This window comes from Cebidichthys violaceus, unplaced genomic scaffold (assembly GCF_023349555.1).
Source record: "Cebidichthys violaceus isolate CVI_PGR_0920_01 unplaced genomic scaffold, fCebVio1.0.p SCAF_4, whole genome shotgun sequence".
NCBI lineage: Eukaryota > Metazoa > Chordata > Actinopteri > Perciformes > Stichaeidae > Cebidichthys > Cebidichthys violaceus.
This window is the reverse complement of record NW_027176594.1, coordinates 10,310,412-10,329,251: the sequence shown is the minus strand read 5'-3', so window position 1 is coordinate 10,329,251 and position 18,840 is coordinate 10,310,412.

Sequence of the window (18,840 nt, the reverse complement as noted above, 5' to 3'; positions counted from 1 at the left end):
AAAAGGGCTACACAAATGAATATTATCATTGATTTTTCATTGTTATTATTGCATTGTCAGTCTCCTCACATTCACAACACACCACATACACTGTTCCGGTACTTCTTCTGTTTACTTTGAATAACAGTAACTTAGTTTTAACTTTACAGTTCCTCCTGTTCCCTGTCAGCTCCAACTTTCCTCCTTCTCTAGTTCCCTCTTTCACGGTTTAGTTTTTCTCAATGCTCGGCAAACCACACTCCACACACTGAACAAACACTGCATTGATACGTACATGCATGTGCAACCAATCGCAGTGATGGGCCTTCAGGGCCAGCAAAGCCTTCTCTACTGGCCTAAACAGAATCACAAAATTATAGCTGTTTTATAATTTAATATTTTTTCACAAATACACTACATGTATTCTAATTATTTTTCCCATTAGCTTATTTTCTCATTGCACACCTCCTGTCTTCCTCAGTTGCTCTGCTTCCATTCTGCAGTGCTTCTTCCAGTGCAGCTTGTTTTAAGTAGAGCTTTTAGAAAGATTATAGAAAGAGAGGCACTAGGCCCGCTGGATAGCCTTTGTAGATTAAAGTATATGGGGACGATATTGTTGATTGTCATAGTGTTCAACCAATCAGATCTTTAGTTTGACATGTTGGGCGTATTCTTTGACGTGCCAGAGCTACCGAGCTTACAAGTACGTCAGCATTAACGGGCACCGTGATTGGTCAGTGGGCTAGCGTGACTGTATTGACGTTGAAGCAGCTATCAGAAGTTAGCAGTAGTAGTAACAGTTCAAGTTGAAAGATATGTAAGAAGTTATGACATTGACATGACATTTTTTGCCTTTTGCTTGGTGTAGATTATTACATTTTTTTACCTAGCTTTGTTTTTAACACTCAATGTCTGAAGGAGGAGAAACGGATTTCTCAAGAAGGACATCTTCCACCGGACATCTTAAGAAAGGGTCGGCCAACTCCACAGCTAGCAGCCCTGACCCAGCCAGGAAAAATATTTGTACGAAGGGTATTCCTGGCTAACAGCGTCAGAGAAGCGTTGCACATTTTATGGTTAAGAATGCGTTTCATTTGCAACTGAGCGTCATGTTGTTTGGAGCTAACCAAGGCAGCAACACAACACTATAGCACGACAGGACACTTACAAGCTACAGTGCTTTTGAAAACTTTTGCTGAGACCCGAGTGGATCTACAACTCAACGAACACGTTCACAGGAGGACCTCTGGCTGGAACTGAACTGAACCGATGTTCTGTACAACCGTGGTATTTAACTCTTTGTAAACAAAGAAAGGAGGATGGACTTTGTCTTTAAGTGAACAGCAGCTTTGGTAAGTGAAGTGCTTTTGTTTTTTTACATCTGCAGCAGCGTTACTACTGTGTTCAATTGTCTATTGTGTCGTTTTTATGATATGGTTAATATTGTTCCCTCTGATGTGAATAATATTTGAATGGTCCATGCTCTTGAGTGTGCGGCGGAATACGTGTTTTAGCACCGCAGGTTTGCTGGATTGATTTGTCATGCTTTGTTGTCATATAAATATGTGACTGGTTCTTGTGAGTTTGTTTTTGTCATTGTGTTAAATACGTTGATTTTGACTATATGCATTGTCCGATAATGACAAAGCATCCCATCATGTTAGGGTCGGACATTTGATTAGTTTTGTTTTCTTTAACAAAGCAAGAATTATGGTCTGGAGAATTACTAGTGTGCTCACTCTCTTTCTCTCCCTCCCACTCTGTCGTGGATCAAGCAGTCAAGGCACAAGGAAACAGGCTTTAAATTAAAAAGTGGGTTTATTTTCTCTAAAATTATTCAATAACAATCAGCTACAAAGAAAATGAATTAACAGAGTTATAGGGCCCCTATAAAAGAAGTCAACAAAACATAACTCTATTAAAGAATAAGGTTAACAAAACAAGACGTTAACTCCATTAACAAAAAAAACTCTAGAATGAAACTGAGGGAAACCTATACTGGCTGACCAAACCAACAAAAGCATACAGGGGAGGACAACACAGACAAGAACTACAAGGTAACACAAAACCGCGAAGATCCCCCCATGCTGTCAGAGCTCTTGGTATGGTCCTTGGCTCAGGCCTCTGCATAAAACCAGGCTCCACCCTCAGCCCCATCTTTTGTCAGTCCAGGAGAGGGAACTCAGCCAGGTAACTTTCTTTGTGGGGCTGTGGCCACCACACACACACCCTCACAAATTGTAAGAGTGTCAAGTGTGGATGTATAATAAGAAGTGGATACATGACCCCAAGATGGTGCCTATTCAGTCCAATGCTCATCTGGAGCATACGGCAAAAAAGGTTGGTCCCCCAAATATGCACTGTCCGTGAGTTCCTGCTTGGCCCAAAGACTTTGCATATGATAAAGTTATCGATTTTTAAAATGCTTTTCTGAGCCCGAGGAAAGTTTAAAAAAAATAAAACCTCCATGGTTTAAAAATTCATAATAGAAAGAGTCATAATTTACTTTATTTGCAGTTTGAGATGTCTTTTCAACAGTTTTACAGACATCTCATTTAAAATGGTGGTCTAAATACTTTATTGGCTGCAGGGGATTATTCACTGAAACACACAAAAGTGGCCACTGGAAGAAATTGTAAGCAACGCTGAGAGGCAGAGTTGAATCTTGTTCTTGTATACATCCATCGAGCCGAGTAGTGTGAATTTGATTACCCACACTGAGGCCCAAATCGTACCTGCATCTTTAATCAACAATTCTTTTTTTCTTGCCTTTTTTATTATTATATAACATTATTATTTCTATTACAGATACCATTAATGCACATCACTGACTTTGCTTCTTCCCCGGAGTCTTTGTGCTTTCTCTCCTCACAGGTTTCCGTGGATTGTGGTCCTTCCTCCCACCATGGTCCTGCTGACATCCACTGCTAATATAATTTGTATTATTACTCACATTACTATTTTTATTACCGATACCATTAACGCACATTACTGACTTTGCTTCTTCGTCTTTGTGATATCTCCTCTCGCAGGTTTCCATGGATCCTGGTTATACCTGGACCATGGTCTTGCCTCCTGCCGTGGTTCTGTCATAAGCATTGAATGTGACTCTGTTATGCTGTTCATTCTGTACATATGACATCTATGACACGTCTGTCCATCCTGATAGAGGGATCCCTCCTCTGTTGCTCTCTCTAAGGCTTCTTTCTTTTTTCTCCCCGTTAAAGGGTTTTTTGGGGGAGTTTTTCCTGTTCTGATGTGAGGGTCCTGGGACAGAGGATGTTGCATGTGTACAGATTGTAAAGCCCTCTTAGGCAAATTTGTGATTTTGGGCTATACCAAAATATATTGAATTGAACAATATTGTATTATTTTTGAGGGCTTGAATGCATGATTAAAATGACAGATCATTATACTTATTTTTGTGAAGCAAAAGCATATACCTGCAAAACAAATTTTATCAAATCTAATAGTTCAGAAGTTCATAAAGAGAAAACAATTATGTTACAGACAAAAATGTTAAAAGCCTACAATATTAACATCCAGGTCCACATGTAAAACCTAACATTTTCCAAATGTGAATTTTTACATGAAGGGCAGAGAATTAATGACATCATTTCAGATACAGTATTACTATTATCACTCATTATGATCGTTCCTAATATCAGCTCAAGACCACACTCGTTCCAAAAAGTGTAGCTGGTGTGAATAATGTATTCCAGGAGAGCCAAGGGAAATCTTTTGTTAAAAAAAATAAGAACTACTATTTAAACTTTCACTGCATATAAACTTTTAGAGATATTCTAAAAGATTTGAACTGCTGCTGTTCTCATACAATCTGTTACAGTAATAGTCAACACGTTAATTTGACTAAGCGTCTCATTGCCAGGGATATATTCACTGTTCTGAGCTTGGCTGAAAGACAGTGTTTTGTTGGCCAGAAATGTTTCTTGGTGTGTGTGTGGGTGTGTGTGTGTGTGTGTGTGTGTATCATTTCCTGACATAGTGTTCCAGGCACATTTAGGTAGGAGAGGCAAGTCAACCTCACAACTTGTGTGTAATATTTAATATATATATATATATATATATATATATGTATATTCATATTTCGTATCATTCTCTATGCGGACATAAATAAATTGTTAAAATGTGTATGTGTTTGTGAAACACAGCGACAATTCAAATGTTTGTGAAGCGATGCATCATCTCCTGACACCTTGTCCTCTGTGTAAATAAACAATATGCTCAGTGTGTCTGTGTGTGTGCGTTAAGTGTCGCATAATATACTGTACTGAGTTCTCATATACAGGCATACACACATTACATGGTAATGCCCCCTTTTCTGGTGGCTTTTAATCAACTTTCATCCATAGCAATATTTATGATAATAATTAGAAATAATAATAATAATAAACTACAATTAAAAACAAAAAAGAAAACAACTTGATAGCTATATGTATATATGTATGTGTATATATATATATATATATATATATATATATATATATATATATATATATACACATACATACATACATACATATATATATATATATATATATATATATATATATATATATATAGATACACACATATATACACATATATATATATATTATAATTAATTTTATGTTGTTGTTTTTCTACTCTTTTTAAATGTGGGTTCATGAAATTAAAAAGTGATTAATATATATATATATATTAATCACTTTTTAATTTCATGAACCCACATTTAAAAAGAGTAGAAAAACAACAACACATCCACAATATCATTGACTATAAAATGACCAAATGACCAGATTTCACACTTCATTTTTTCATTTGGTTTCACAGCCTCTAGAATTCTACCTTCATTGTTCAACATAAATTATAGGCTTGGAAGAAATATAAAAAGTCAATGTCCCTCTGTAACTTTGTGCTGGAGGTGGAAAATACATAACAGAGGGTTAATTTAACTTTTTAATTTTATATGTACATATTTGTGTATAATTGTATTCTATTTAACTGTTATTTTATAAATCTAGATTTTATTTCACACAGTTTTACTATTATTGTAATAATTGTTATTAGTAGTATTAGTATTATCATTATTTCTTTAACTATATTTTTTTTACATTTGTATTAATTTATAGTCTCAACTGCATTGGGGTCATTGGTCAAATGGTTCAAATGTTGAATCGCGTTTGTGTTTGTTTTGCTCTGTCAGTCATCTGTGAAGCACTTTGAAAAAAATACAGTTTGAATTTTTCAAATTTGTATAACATGGTTTCCAGCCCAAATGGACAGCAGACACCAGAAATTACTTTTACTCACAGTAAAATAAATTGTTACTAACTTACCATCACTATTAATGCAACTCCAAAAAATGACATTACACCTATTTATATTCTATTGCCTGGGCACAAAATGTAATTGTAAGTTTATTTGTGGATTAAAAATCAGTGAATATTAATATATATTATGATAAAGAGCAGCAGAAGAAGGGTGAGCTGGCTTGATTTGAATTGTATTTAAATTGAAGCGGGCCCATGGCAGATTCTGTGGATTGTAAAGCTGAATGAAAAATGCAGGAGAAATAATGAGATTTCATGAGATTGACATTTTAGATTTAAAAATGAAAATACATTAAATTACTATTAAAAATGAATTAGTATGATGTGAAGGGGGGGGGGGTATAATAATATAAATGGGCCAAAGTGAAAAGACAGTAGGCTTCTATGTCAAGACTTACAAAGGTTGTTGGTATATAAATAACACAGATATGTGCACAAACACACACACACGCACAATAAATAAGGCTGCCCAACCAGAACTAACAAAGGCCCACTACGGACAGTCCTGTCAACACAGCGAGGGAGAGTTATTGTGCTGTGTGTGTGCGTGTGCGTGTGTGTGTGGGGGGTGGGTGGTAGTCCATTTGTGTGCATGTTCATGTTCATGCATATTTGTGTGTGCATTTGATTTTGTGTGACTGTGTGCGGTGTCCTTTACACACTAAGGAATGGTAATTGTCTCTAGTGAATGTCTCTTCTGCTTGTCATAAGCTATACGCTCATTTACTCTCAAAATAGTGTGTGTGTGTGTGTGTGTGTGAGAGAGAGAGATGGGTGAGTCAGAGCGAAAGGCACAATGTGTGTGTCATAAGCTACGCTCATTTACTCTCAAAATATTGGATTGTGAATATGTGTGTACGTCACATTTACATGCAGTGTTTGTGAGAAATTGTGTCAAAGTGAGGGAGTGTGTATGTCAAATACTCAAGCATTCACACTCAAAATATCAGTGTGTGTGTGTGTGTGCTGTACACCACGCTCATTTAGCCTAAGAACCTACTTTATTTTCTCTGTTTGAGGTGAGACGACTGCCTTTCCCCCTTGCTGCCACTTTCCAGCCCGCTCAGCCAATCAACCCACGCGTGCACGCGCACGCACACACCCAAACCCTCTCGTGTGCAGTTCTCCAAGCCAGGGCGATCGTCAGAGTTATTACATGGAGGGTTGTCTGCCTTGTTACATTTTCACTTTATGAGCTGAGAGCCTTCCACAGTCCCTCAATACTTAACATAGACAGCAACTGAGACAGTGTGTGTGTGTGTGTGTGTGTGTGTGTGTGTGTGTGTGTGTGTGTGTGAGTGAGAGAGGGGGGGCAGCTGTTTTCTTTTTATCAGCAGATAGGCCACTTGGTCCCGCACTACTTAGCAAGCCCAACTATTTAATAAGCACAGCAGGCAGACTGTGTGTGTGAGAAAGGGTAACAGAGAAAAGAAAGAAAAGGAATGAGAGAGAAAGAAAAGACAAAATTACATAATAATTACATAAAATAATCACAAAGAGCAGTTATATCTTAAGATTATATATATTTCATAGAAAACACACTGGGTTTTTAGAGTGGGTTTTCTGTGATAGAGAAGAGAAAGAAGAAAGGTCTCAATGAACCCTAATTGATTTGCTTGATTTCATTAATGACTATGCATTAATGAGTCATGAATATGAAGGAGAGACACAAGATTAATTAAAGGGCCAGTATGCAGCATTCTATTGGCATAAATTTAATATTTACTAAGAACTATGTTTTCTTTACTCTATAATAACCTGAAAATAAGAATTATTGTGTTTTTGTTACCTTACAATAAGCCCTTCATATCTACATGGAGCAGGTCCCCTTCACACAGGATGCCATGTTTCTAGCCCAAAATAGACAATTTGGACGTTATAGTCCAAATTATAGTTTACACATTTTTATAAGTATTCTCTGTTTAAAAACACAGGTTGGAAATATAATATGCAACGAAATAGCTTGACAACCTTGTAACTGGTTAAGACATTAGTATTTTGGACTTTAAAAACAGCCCTCTGGGTCAGAGAAGTTGAACAACCGCCGAGTGTCTGGATATGATAAGCACTCCGAGCTGTAGGCACAGAGTCAGACCCAAGTCAGGGTCTTACAGTTTATCACAATAGAGTGTGATAATATGCACCATTAAGCTGAACAACGGGTCACTATATATTCTGATCAGTTATGATTCCCAAAGGGTATTGATGTAAACATGAAATGCCAGAGTGCACAATGAAATATCATCTATCACTGTTAATGGTCATAATTCTGAAAATGTTGACAAACTTATACTCATAAAAACAGAATTCAATACTTTTTAACAGCTTCAAGACACAAGACGTGTAATGTAATGTAAAGACATGTTTTGATTGACATCAACGGTCCTCAGGTTTGGTGTTACACCATGCAGTTACTCTACGTGTTACGTATGTGAAACTACTTTTAACAGTAGCCATGTTTCCATAAACATGTATGCACATTTTGAAGTATGGCATTAAATAAGCCGTATGGAAAGGGAAAAATTTGATAAAACTTCCTATCCTCGCCTGAGGTGGTTTTTGCCTTTGTTGAAAAAGAGCTGATGTGCTAAATGAGACATGGAAACACCTTCCCAAATAAGTTCTGATGTAGCAAACATTTAACTCACATGAGTGATCAGCTGTGTCTTTATCTCCAGACTCAAAACATGGCCAATATAGCTGATATGAAAAAAAACATTAAAACTTGGCCAATTGAAACAAATTCCTGAGGACCTCTACAAGCGGTCCGGTTCTGCCAGGTGAAGCCAAATCTGAAATTCCTTAAACTTGCATTCTCTCTACTGGCCATCAGGGGGCGACTCCTCTTGTTGCAAGAATAAGTCTGGTTGTATAGAAGTCTATGAGAAAATGACTCTACTTCTCTCTTGATTTATTACCTCAGTAAACATTATAAACATGAGTTTATGGTCTCAATCTCTAGTTTCAAGTCTTCTTCAATACAGCATGATGTTCATTTAGTAAATTATGGTCCATTTAGAGTCAAATATACATAAAGCAGAGTATGCTTTAGGGCGGGGCTACTGTGATTAACAGCTCGGTACCACTGTTATACGGCGTCAATACATCACACTTTCATAGTCTAAATATGGTCACTTCTGTTCTCTGGTTGCAACAAAACATGATGGCGACAACCAAAACTTTCAAACTTCAGGCTTCAAAACTGCAGTCCAGCAACATTGTTATTGACATTGGTTGAGGATGGCCAGTGAAGTCTTTGGAGTCTGAGAGCTCAGGACAGCCACATAGAGTTTGCGCCTTGTGAGATTAGGAGACGCTGAGTTAGGCCATCGGCAGACACAAGTGCTTTCCATTGAAACATGACTCTGGCAAGTTTGAATGCAGGTTTTACAGACTGCAGAATTAAATCACCCACGCCACCATGGGAAGATTTCTCAGGTCTGATATCATGTAATAATAATAACAATAATAAAACCTGCAGCAGTCAGGAAGGGACTTCCATTACACCAAAGATGGGACAAAATGATCAGACCACATCTGATTTTTATCAAAGACCGGTATCAAAGCAATGGATCACTTTGTTCATTTAGCCTTATTTCTGTCTGCTCTGTGTGTGTGTGTGTGTGTGTGTGTGTGTGTGTGTGTGTGTATGGCTGCGTGTGTGTGTGTCTCCCTATCGGTGTCAGTGCGAGCAATAACCTAATGAGTATAATAGAACTGTTATATTTTTAATAAACACAGCAGGCAGCTGTAGTCTGCTGAGGCTCATAGGTAAATGGATGGAGAGATTGTCAATGACTCACAATGGTACACTTACTGCTGATTACAGAAACGCAGCACTTGCTGTGCATATGGACTGTGTGTGCACATGTGTGTGCCTCTACAATGTGTGTGTGTCTGCATGCTCAAAAGATCTTTTTCTGAAAGAAAGCCATGTGTGTCCATGCTTGTGTGTGTCTATGTATGAGTTACAGTTTTTCATTAGCACACAAGAATATGTCTGTGTAAGTATACACAGAAACATCTCATCCAAAACTTCAAAGTTGTGTAAGCGGTCCGATATGTACGCGTGTGCATGCCATTATTTTCACTCTCAGTTGACTAAATGAAACCCCGTCTTGGCAGTTTCTCCTCCTCAGCACCCATTCAGTCTCCCAGTGCTACCCACACAATATTAAAAATCTCCCTTCCTCCCAGCACACCGGCCAGGCTCGCCAGCTCACACTTCCCAAAACAAGCTTTTTCCTGTCGGCGTGACGTCTTTATGTCTGTTAAACAATATCAGGTGGAATCTCTGGTGTAAAATATGATCAAAGCGTGGAAGTTGGGGAGTGTTTTTTTTTTTTCTCTATCTCTATTGTCTTCCAGCAGAGAAGGTTATGAAAACAAACCAGGGAGACATAAAGGAGAGTTATTGTTTCTTTTCAATGATCAATAAGAATTTCCATTCTTAATCACGTTTTATTAAATCTCCATAATTTCATATTGCATGGATTCCAATTACAGAGTCACTACGACCTTCATAAAGAACTAGTATTCATATTAATTTAATGTTTGTGCTAGTATTTGTTTTTGTATTAGTAACAAGCTCCAAAACAGAATTCACGCAAATTTTGCAGATTATAATTTTATGAAATACATCCACTTTAATATATGAGATCAGGGTGATAATGGAGGAGGGAGGTTAAATTAAGGTACAGTATTATAATATTCAGCAGGATGTAACTGATCATTAACACACATTTTCATTGCATCTCGTGACTTTAAATTAGACCTTAAAAACTATAGATTGGACATTATTTCATCCAAAACACAGTAACATGGTGCTCATGTATTATATTTTTTAATTTCAAAATAGACTCAGAGGATAAACCTCGTGCGAAGCATCATCTCATTTTTGAATAGGTCCAAATATGGAAGTTGAGAAACATTTAAGCACCTTAATAATAATAATAATATAATAATGTAACATCAGCAAGAGGGCTCTCCGTCCCTTCATCCAATCCACACCAACATAACATATATTACAAGCCCACAGTGTATTGTCTAAATATGTACCTAGATTATTAGCACATATTCATCCGGTTGAGTGTCTGTCATTCCGTTAAAACTGTACAGATAAAGCTACATGTTTTATATCATAAGTATTATCATTTAAATAAAGTCTCTACTCTAATCAGAGAGTATGAGAGAGACTGTCTGGATATTGAGATATAAGGCAGAGAAAGAAAGAAGAGATGGAGTGCAGGTAAAGACATCAAATCTGTAACGCAATTTGACAATATAATATCAACTCAATGATTATGTCCAGTGTATACTACATACTATAACTCTACTACTACCATTATATATTACTTCTTGTATGTCTCACATATTCATAGTGTTAATTACGAAAATGTCACTGTCATGAAATCTGTCCATTTTTTAAATGTAAAATAAAATATTGAAATGAAACCAAATTAAAATGAATGAATCAATTACAGTGGAAACAAACCATGAAACTTTTTTTCAATAATATACACACCAATATCTATAATGACTATTAAAATCTCCATTATTTTGTATTATTTAGTAGCAATACTTCTAAATTTAAACTTAATTTGAGTTGTCTAATTGAATCACGCAACTATTCATCCATATATAAATATTACAGGTGTAAAACATGTAAACATCACATCATCATACAGTATATAGAATAAGATAAAACAATAGTTAACATAGTTAAAGAAACAAAACATGATTAATTTCAGGCTCCATGTTTTATCAGCTCACCGCTTCCTTTATTTCACTCACACTGCCGTGATAAACTCATCAGCCTCATTCGAATAATAATGAACAAATTGTTTTGACATTGCATTATTAAAAGGAATTACAGCAGACTCACCGCTCTACATTTCCTTCTCTGAGTCCATATTTCATTCCAGTAAACATCACACACATACGCAGACGCACACACACACACACACACACACACACACACACACACACACACACACACACACACACAATAGATCCAAAGAAATGATATTATTCATATTCAGATGTGAACATTTATCTCAGAATCAGAATACATTTTCATTATAAACATTATTTGTTACAGTTGAAGAAATAATAGAAATAAAGAACTATGTCAAATTGAAATAAAGGACTATGTCAAATAGAAATGAAGGACTATATGAAATAGAAATGAAAGACTATGTCAAATAGAAATAAAGGATGTCAAATAAAATGTAATGATACAAACTACAATACAATAACAAGGGGGTACATCAGATTTTGACTTAGCACACAATAGGGAGTTTGAGGAGCTGCATAAAGAGTCTGGGGATTGTTTTAAGTAAAAAAGAGAAAAATGCATTATCCTACTTAAATTTGCCTGGCAGTGCACCACCAGCTGCAGTCTCATTAAAACTATGGCAAACACTTTGTACGGTAACAGTAAGATTGAAATGAAATATGGGAAAGAGATCTGAATTCAAACATAGGGTGGGTGGTCAGTTAGAGACGCAGTGAACAAATGTACACATCACAAAATCACAAGTATTATTATACACCAGTTAATGTTGGACATTTGCAAGTGAAACAGGTACTTTTCTTTTCCAGGTCATGCACAATGTTCTACATTGATGACAGACATTTTCTGTTTTGAAGCTCATAAGAACTAATAACCAAGGAAAGTCTGATCTTATCTATCTTATCTGGCTTGTATTGTGTGAAGTGATTTGTATAAAGGAAGAAACCTAACAGGATATTTTCCACTAGTCTCCACAGTTAACCGTATGTTCGTTCTTTACTGTACTTGTAGCTCGTTTTGTGCCCAGATTAATTTTGTTCCGTTACTTTGTATTATTAATGTTGCAACTGGTTGTGTGTTCCATTATGTCTGTATGTATTGAAAAACAAAAAAATAAAATAAAGGTTACATTGGGTTCAGGTCTGCAAAGTATTTTAGTGAAGGTCCAAACATCTGTAGGAAATATGAAATAGCATTATAAAGAATACTTGTTTCTGACCATTTGATGAATTTATATGAAACCGAGGAAAGAAACAGCTTGGATTGAGGAACAGATATATTTCTTGTGTTTGTTGTGGTATTGGTACATTATTACTATTTATTCCAAATAAATAAAACTCAAAAATGCTTGAGCAATACGTTTCAAAGATTTGCCCAGGGTTTTCTGGTTTAGTTTTTTCAGTTTGTTGGTCATTTTATGTTTTGAGTACACCTTTCTTGGCGAAGTCGCATGAAACTACTTTTGCTTCTTATTCCCAGACACTTGCATCAGGAACTGGCTCGTTGATCACACAAAGTGAGGAAAAGGGAGTGAATACCTTCAGATATATTGCTTCAGTGTGCAGAAAACAGCATCACATGTCTGCTGTTTTGGCAAATTCTGAGCACATATCAACACGGTAGGACACTTCTTTTCTTATTTAAACAAAAAGGCTAAAATGGAATCACCCCTCCTCCCTCTGTTAAGGGTATATATTATCTTGTTCTTGTCTGCTGAATGAGAAAGCCTTTAGAACAGATATTCCTAAACTTAGTTTCTGGGGACCCACATTTTAGAAATGACAAATTAAAATACTAAAGGAGGCCTAAATTTGTCATTAGCAAAACTTGTTAATCTACTTTTAAAAGCTTATTTCCCTGACTGGTTTGATTCAGGTTTCTTTTACGTTTCAACTGTGCTGGGAGCCAGAACACTCACATGAATCACTATCATATTGTATAAATAAATAAAAAAAATGTCGTAATCTCTATCTATCTCTATCTTTTTTGTATTAAATTACATGTGGAGGATCATCCTTCACTCTAAACTGCAACTTGAGGTGTAGATATTTTAGATATCTTTAATCTAAAAGTCTTTAACAGATACATTCCAACTGCAGCCTATTACTTATATAGAGAGCCAGAGCAACTCAGTGCAATATCTCAGTGATCGTACTGTTTTTAAAAGTCATACATATTTTTTTAACAATAATATACACATATTCTAATTCTTCATTTTTATTACTGTTTATATGTGTGAATCATCGTCAGGATAGCCACTTACCTTTATTGTAGTGCAATGACATTAAAATACTACTATTCCACATGCTTTTGTTGCTTTCAGTGTTTTATTTCATGTTTCAGTTGTTAGTACCTTGCAAATCACTGTAAATGTGCTTTCTTGCATTTATCATGGATATTACGATCTTTCTTGTTTTTACTAGTTTTTTTATGTTATAATGTTTAGTACTCCATAAAGGGAAAAATAAAAGTAGAAAAATAAATAGAGGGAGTGAGAGTGAAGGTGGGCTTTTAGTCGGCTCAGCTACAGTATATAAACCATGTTGAGTTACAAAAAATACTGACTTTCAACAGATTTGATTTAATGAGTAAGGAATTCAATGAAGTTAGTGTAATAGATCAGTTTCAGTTCAAAATCAGTCCTTCGTTGTCATAGAGGTGAATAACTATTCTGTGAAAACTCCTCTAAGGTAAAGAGTCTCGACAGAGGTGATGAACCTGAGGAAAGACTCCAGAATGTCTCCGATACATGATGCTGAACGTTTTACTGAGGAATGATGGAACATGCCACACACATGATGTCAACATGCCACATATATCAAAGAGTGTATTTTTACTTGCCACTGAGAGTAATAATTTGCTTTTCTGAAGTAAGGGAGTGACTTTCTTTGAAGGTTTTAGCAAACAGCTAAAGGTCCAGAAATCAAGGGCAAGTTGAATTGAAGCAATAACGGAAATAGTTTCTTCTGAAGTGGTCTGGAACTAAAAATCCTTTTCACTGTTAACTGGCTCCTCCACTCTTAGAACTACATAGACATCTTTGTGTTGATGTCTATCCTGTCAAGTCTGATATGATGTAAAAACAATCTATATAGCTAATATATCTTGGTATCACTTAATAAATCAGAAAACACTGCTAACAGCCATATAAAATAAAATAGTTTCTACATTTTCTCTTTCTCCATGTTTTTAGTAATACAATGTTGAATAAATCAGGCTATGAATGATATGTGAACAAACCCCTCTGTTGGAATTTTTTCTGGCTCAACCTGAGAAAAAAATTATTTTAAGAAAACGACATGTTTTGGAAAATGTCATACATGTTGAAGACACTACAGGTGAGTAGGTTAAAAAAGTAACTGTTAGATATCTCCATGAAACTTCCCTATTTGATGACTTACATTAAATAATATGTTTAAATATGCAAACAAGGCATTATCGAATGGTAACTTTTGGTAAATTTAGGAGAAATCTACTGACGCAAACAGACAAGACATGTTTTCTTTCCACTAGTCTGAAAGAAGACATGTTATGGAAGATAAATACTGTATACCTGTGCCTGATAAACAGTGTTTTTTCCTTCCTATCATCAAAAAAACACAATATTCCCAATGATGATCTTCAACACTAAAATAATATAATATGACATTAGAAAATGTTCTGATTTAATTAACCAGTTCCATGTTTATAGCAATACAATGCAGATTTCTTTTGTTTGGCACACAGATCCTTCTCCTCCCCTTCACACACTCACAGTGGCTTCAGCTTATACACAGGTTTATGTCAAAGTTCAACTCTTAGTACAACTGTCAGTACATAGTGTGTAATTTGTTTTAAAATATGTACATTTATACATAACAGCAGTCGGAAAAATAGAAGAAAAAAAAGAGCAATGGAGAGAGAGAGAGAGACACCGGACCGATAAAAAGAAACAAAAGGTGGATAAGAGATGGAGAGAAAGTGTACAGAAAGTGAAGAAATACATTTGAAAATGTGGTTGAGGAATGCAATGAACAGAAGAAAGAAAGAAAATGAAAAAAGCAGAGTAACATTGTAGTAAATAACTGAGAATGAAAGAGAACAAAGAAGAGTAGAAAAAAGGAAGGAAGAAAAAGTTTAAAAAAAGAGATACTATATTGAAGAGAGGTAATTCAATTTCACATTAAAGGTCATGTCTTTTTGCAGAAAATAATTGGTCTGCTTTAGACTCAGTTATATTAATTAAAACATTATTTCATACATTTTAGCTAATGGTGGCAAAGAGATACATGAATGCATTTCTACAATATATGTTTATTTCCTGAAAATTATAACTTTCATGTTTTTCAACAACTGAAATGTTTATTCCAATATATATATATATATATATATATATATATATATTGGAATAAACATTTCATATTTTATAAAAAACAGAATATGAGTGAATTAAAATGAATGATGGGGCAGTGTGTTCTACAGTGGAGTGAGGTGGTGACGGGCCCCAGCGACGGTTCTAGTTCTGACTTTTATGTTTGAAAGCTCAGCTCGTCAGCCTTGACAGATTTTCCTCCTAAAAATCAACATCACATGATCAAAAAGACATTTGACATTAGACAACATCAACATACATATTACAAAGCAAAGAAAACATTATTTATCTAATTGAATAGTTTTTTTATAGATGTTATATGTTCAATAAACAGCATAGCATTTTTTATAGATCTCTACTGATTATTTTACCAAAATAAATGACCACCAGGGTGGTTTGCCTTTTCAAGGAAACATAAAACAAATGACACCATTTCATACTAAACATAAATCCTTCATCAACAATATTTAGAAAGTGGAAATCAGAATGACCCTCAACTGCCCTTTCACTACCCAACACACTCAGACACCGCCACCCGGTGTTGCCCTGTCTGTATTCACGCCCCTGGTGTTCTGGTCAGTTGTGCCTCATCTTTGGTTCAACAAGGGTTAAAGAGAGAGAGAGAAGGAGAGAAGCCTTCACGACACAACCCTCCCTCTCCGTTATCCTCCAGACTACATCCAGATACCGACAGACTCGCGCTCACCCCCGGTAGTGCACACTCGTTAACACACAACCTCTCACTCTCTCTCTCTCTTTTCTCACACACACGCGGAAGAACAGCGCGCGGCGGATCACGGGGCGCAGCGGCGCATCTGCTCTCTCGTTGAAGCGGCGGAACGGCGGAGAAGAGCAACCGACGCTTCCTGCTCAAGGTACGGACTTTTTAAAGGAGATTAATCATCTGGATGCCCTCATGGCTCGTGGAGAGACTGTTTGAGCGTGCATGTGTGAGAAGTTGCCCACAGAGTCTGGACGTGGAGGCGTGAATACTTAATTGCAGCTAATGAACGTGGAAGTTCGTTTCTCATTGGCTGCTGGTAATTGGTAAACTCCACACTGGCGCTTCCCAGCAGGTCACGGGGTGCAGGGTCCAGAGGGGGGCAGCTCATCTGGCTCTGGTTATGTGCTCAGGATGGTTGCTCTTGTTGCTCTTACAAAAGTATCATCCAGTTGTTTCATCTGTGTTCACAAAAGTGATGAAAATATACCTTAAGTGATACATTTGACTTCAAGTAGCAAAAGTGCAATTAGATCTTGAAATGCATCCTCATCATTCATGAATACTGTTTGGCACTGCCAACACTGTCGTTACTCGGCGATCTGAGAGACTCTCTTTCTGCGTTTTGATGTTACAACATCAGTCTCTGCAAAAGCAAAGTTTTGGCACTTTTTGGCTCATTACTCACTGCTAAAAGCTCGCTACCTCAGGATCAGGTGTGCTATGTAACTGAAATGATTAGACTGTGATGGGTGTTGACACTTTGTTGGACTACAGGTATATTTTGGAGGGACTGTGGTAGGGCTCAAACTATAAAGAACATCTAATACCACAATATTTTTCATTACATTTTTGACCACATACCTCTATATTGGTATTTTAGGGTTGACTAAAATACTTCTTTTGATTACCAATGTTGAATGCACTTATTGTAAGTCGCTTTGGATAAAAGCGTCTGCTAAATGACTGTAATGTAATGTAATGACTATTAGTGCTCTCACAATAGAGTTACACAGATATTTTTTATAAATAATCACATGTGGATGTCATGACTAAGTGGGTAAAGTAAAATAAAAGAACAGTCATCACCTCACCGTTATGCAGCCTTCAAAACTAGGACAAGACAACACATATGCCACATTATGATGTTACACTATCCAAAATCTGTGCCGACATCTAGTCTCATGTCATGATATTGATATAATATTAATATATTGCACAGTTCTAGACTGGGGGATTTTTTGCCTTTATTACACGGAGAGAGAAGGGATGATACAAAGGTCACAAACTAGTGACGCTGCAGTTAAAGGTCAGCATTATGAACACGGTTTTCATTCAACAGTGGTATTGTCTTCATCAAGTCAGCTGTTTTAATCAAATTAATGTCTTCATCCAAGGAAATAATTGAAGTATAAAAGTGAACAAATGTTACCTCAGGGTACTGCGGCAGGTTGACTGCTTTCCAACATGGACTTTTAAATGAAGCCAGTTTTCTTGTCGTTAGATAAGTTAGATTTTTGTATTTATTTATTTAATTGTATTTGTTAATACTACTGTTTCAATCGCAACTAAGTTTTCAGATTTGACTTTGTTGCTCCAGAGCACGATGGCAGGATAGATGGTGGCTGTGAATGAAGCCAGGCGGACTGCTTTCAGGGTGTTAACATGTGTTACGGGTGTGAGTAGTTGTAAAGAGATAATGAGCCAAAGGCACTTCGATGAATATGTGGTTGCAGGTTTGAAGATGTTTGGTGAAGACTCGTCTGTTGATAAACACCTGAGGAATATTCTGTGGCTGCTGGAGACGTCAGTTTGCATTGTATACTGAATTCCAGTCAATCTAGGTGCTTATGTTGAGAGACGTGCAAGAAGAATAGGTCTGTAACGGAAGGTTTGCCACACTTCAAGCCAGAAACGTTTTAATTCTGAATTAATTATAATTTATTAATATTAATTATAAAATGATAGATTAATGCTGGTCTGCAGCTATAATTGATTTCTGTGGGTAAACAGTAGATGATATGGAAGTAATTTTTTTTCCTGCATCTCTGGGATTGACTTTTGCATTTTAAGATTGCTACACCAGAACTGTGGTATTACTCCAGCCAAAAACAAAGCCCTCCTTTGTAATCCAAAAAGAACACTTGCTGTTTTCAGTTCAGATTGTAAATTGGCTGAAATGAAAGTAATAAATGAAACATCACAGACTATCGAATGTGCTCCACCTCGCAGGATGTCGATACTGTTTTGAAATGAATTGATCCATGGTAACTATTTATTCAGCCATGACGTGTAATTCTTGCATTCTCTAATTAATCACAGATTATTTATTTAACTTACTAATATTAGTTAGTACTGACTAATTACATATAGTTGATGTAATTGATCAATCATTGTTATTATTATGATCACAACAGAAGAACAAGGAGTCCTTTTACCATGATACCTTGAGCATAACAGACATTTTAAGTCAGTTATGTTTATCCTTTTGAATAAACACTATCGATAAAATGACAAGGAGACAAACATGACCAAGGTCTTATTTTTATATTTTAATCAGCTCTGTGTTCTCTCACTAGATGAGTCTTTTTGGAAGGAATTTAAATTTGTTTGTCTCCGTGTTTATACATATTTTTTATATTTTTATCCTGATTTGACCATA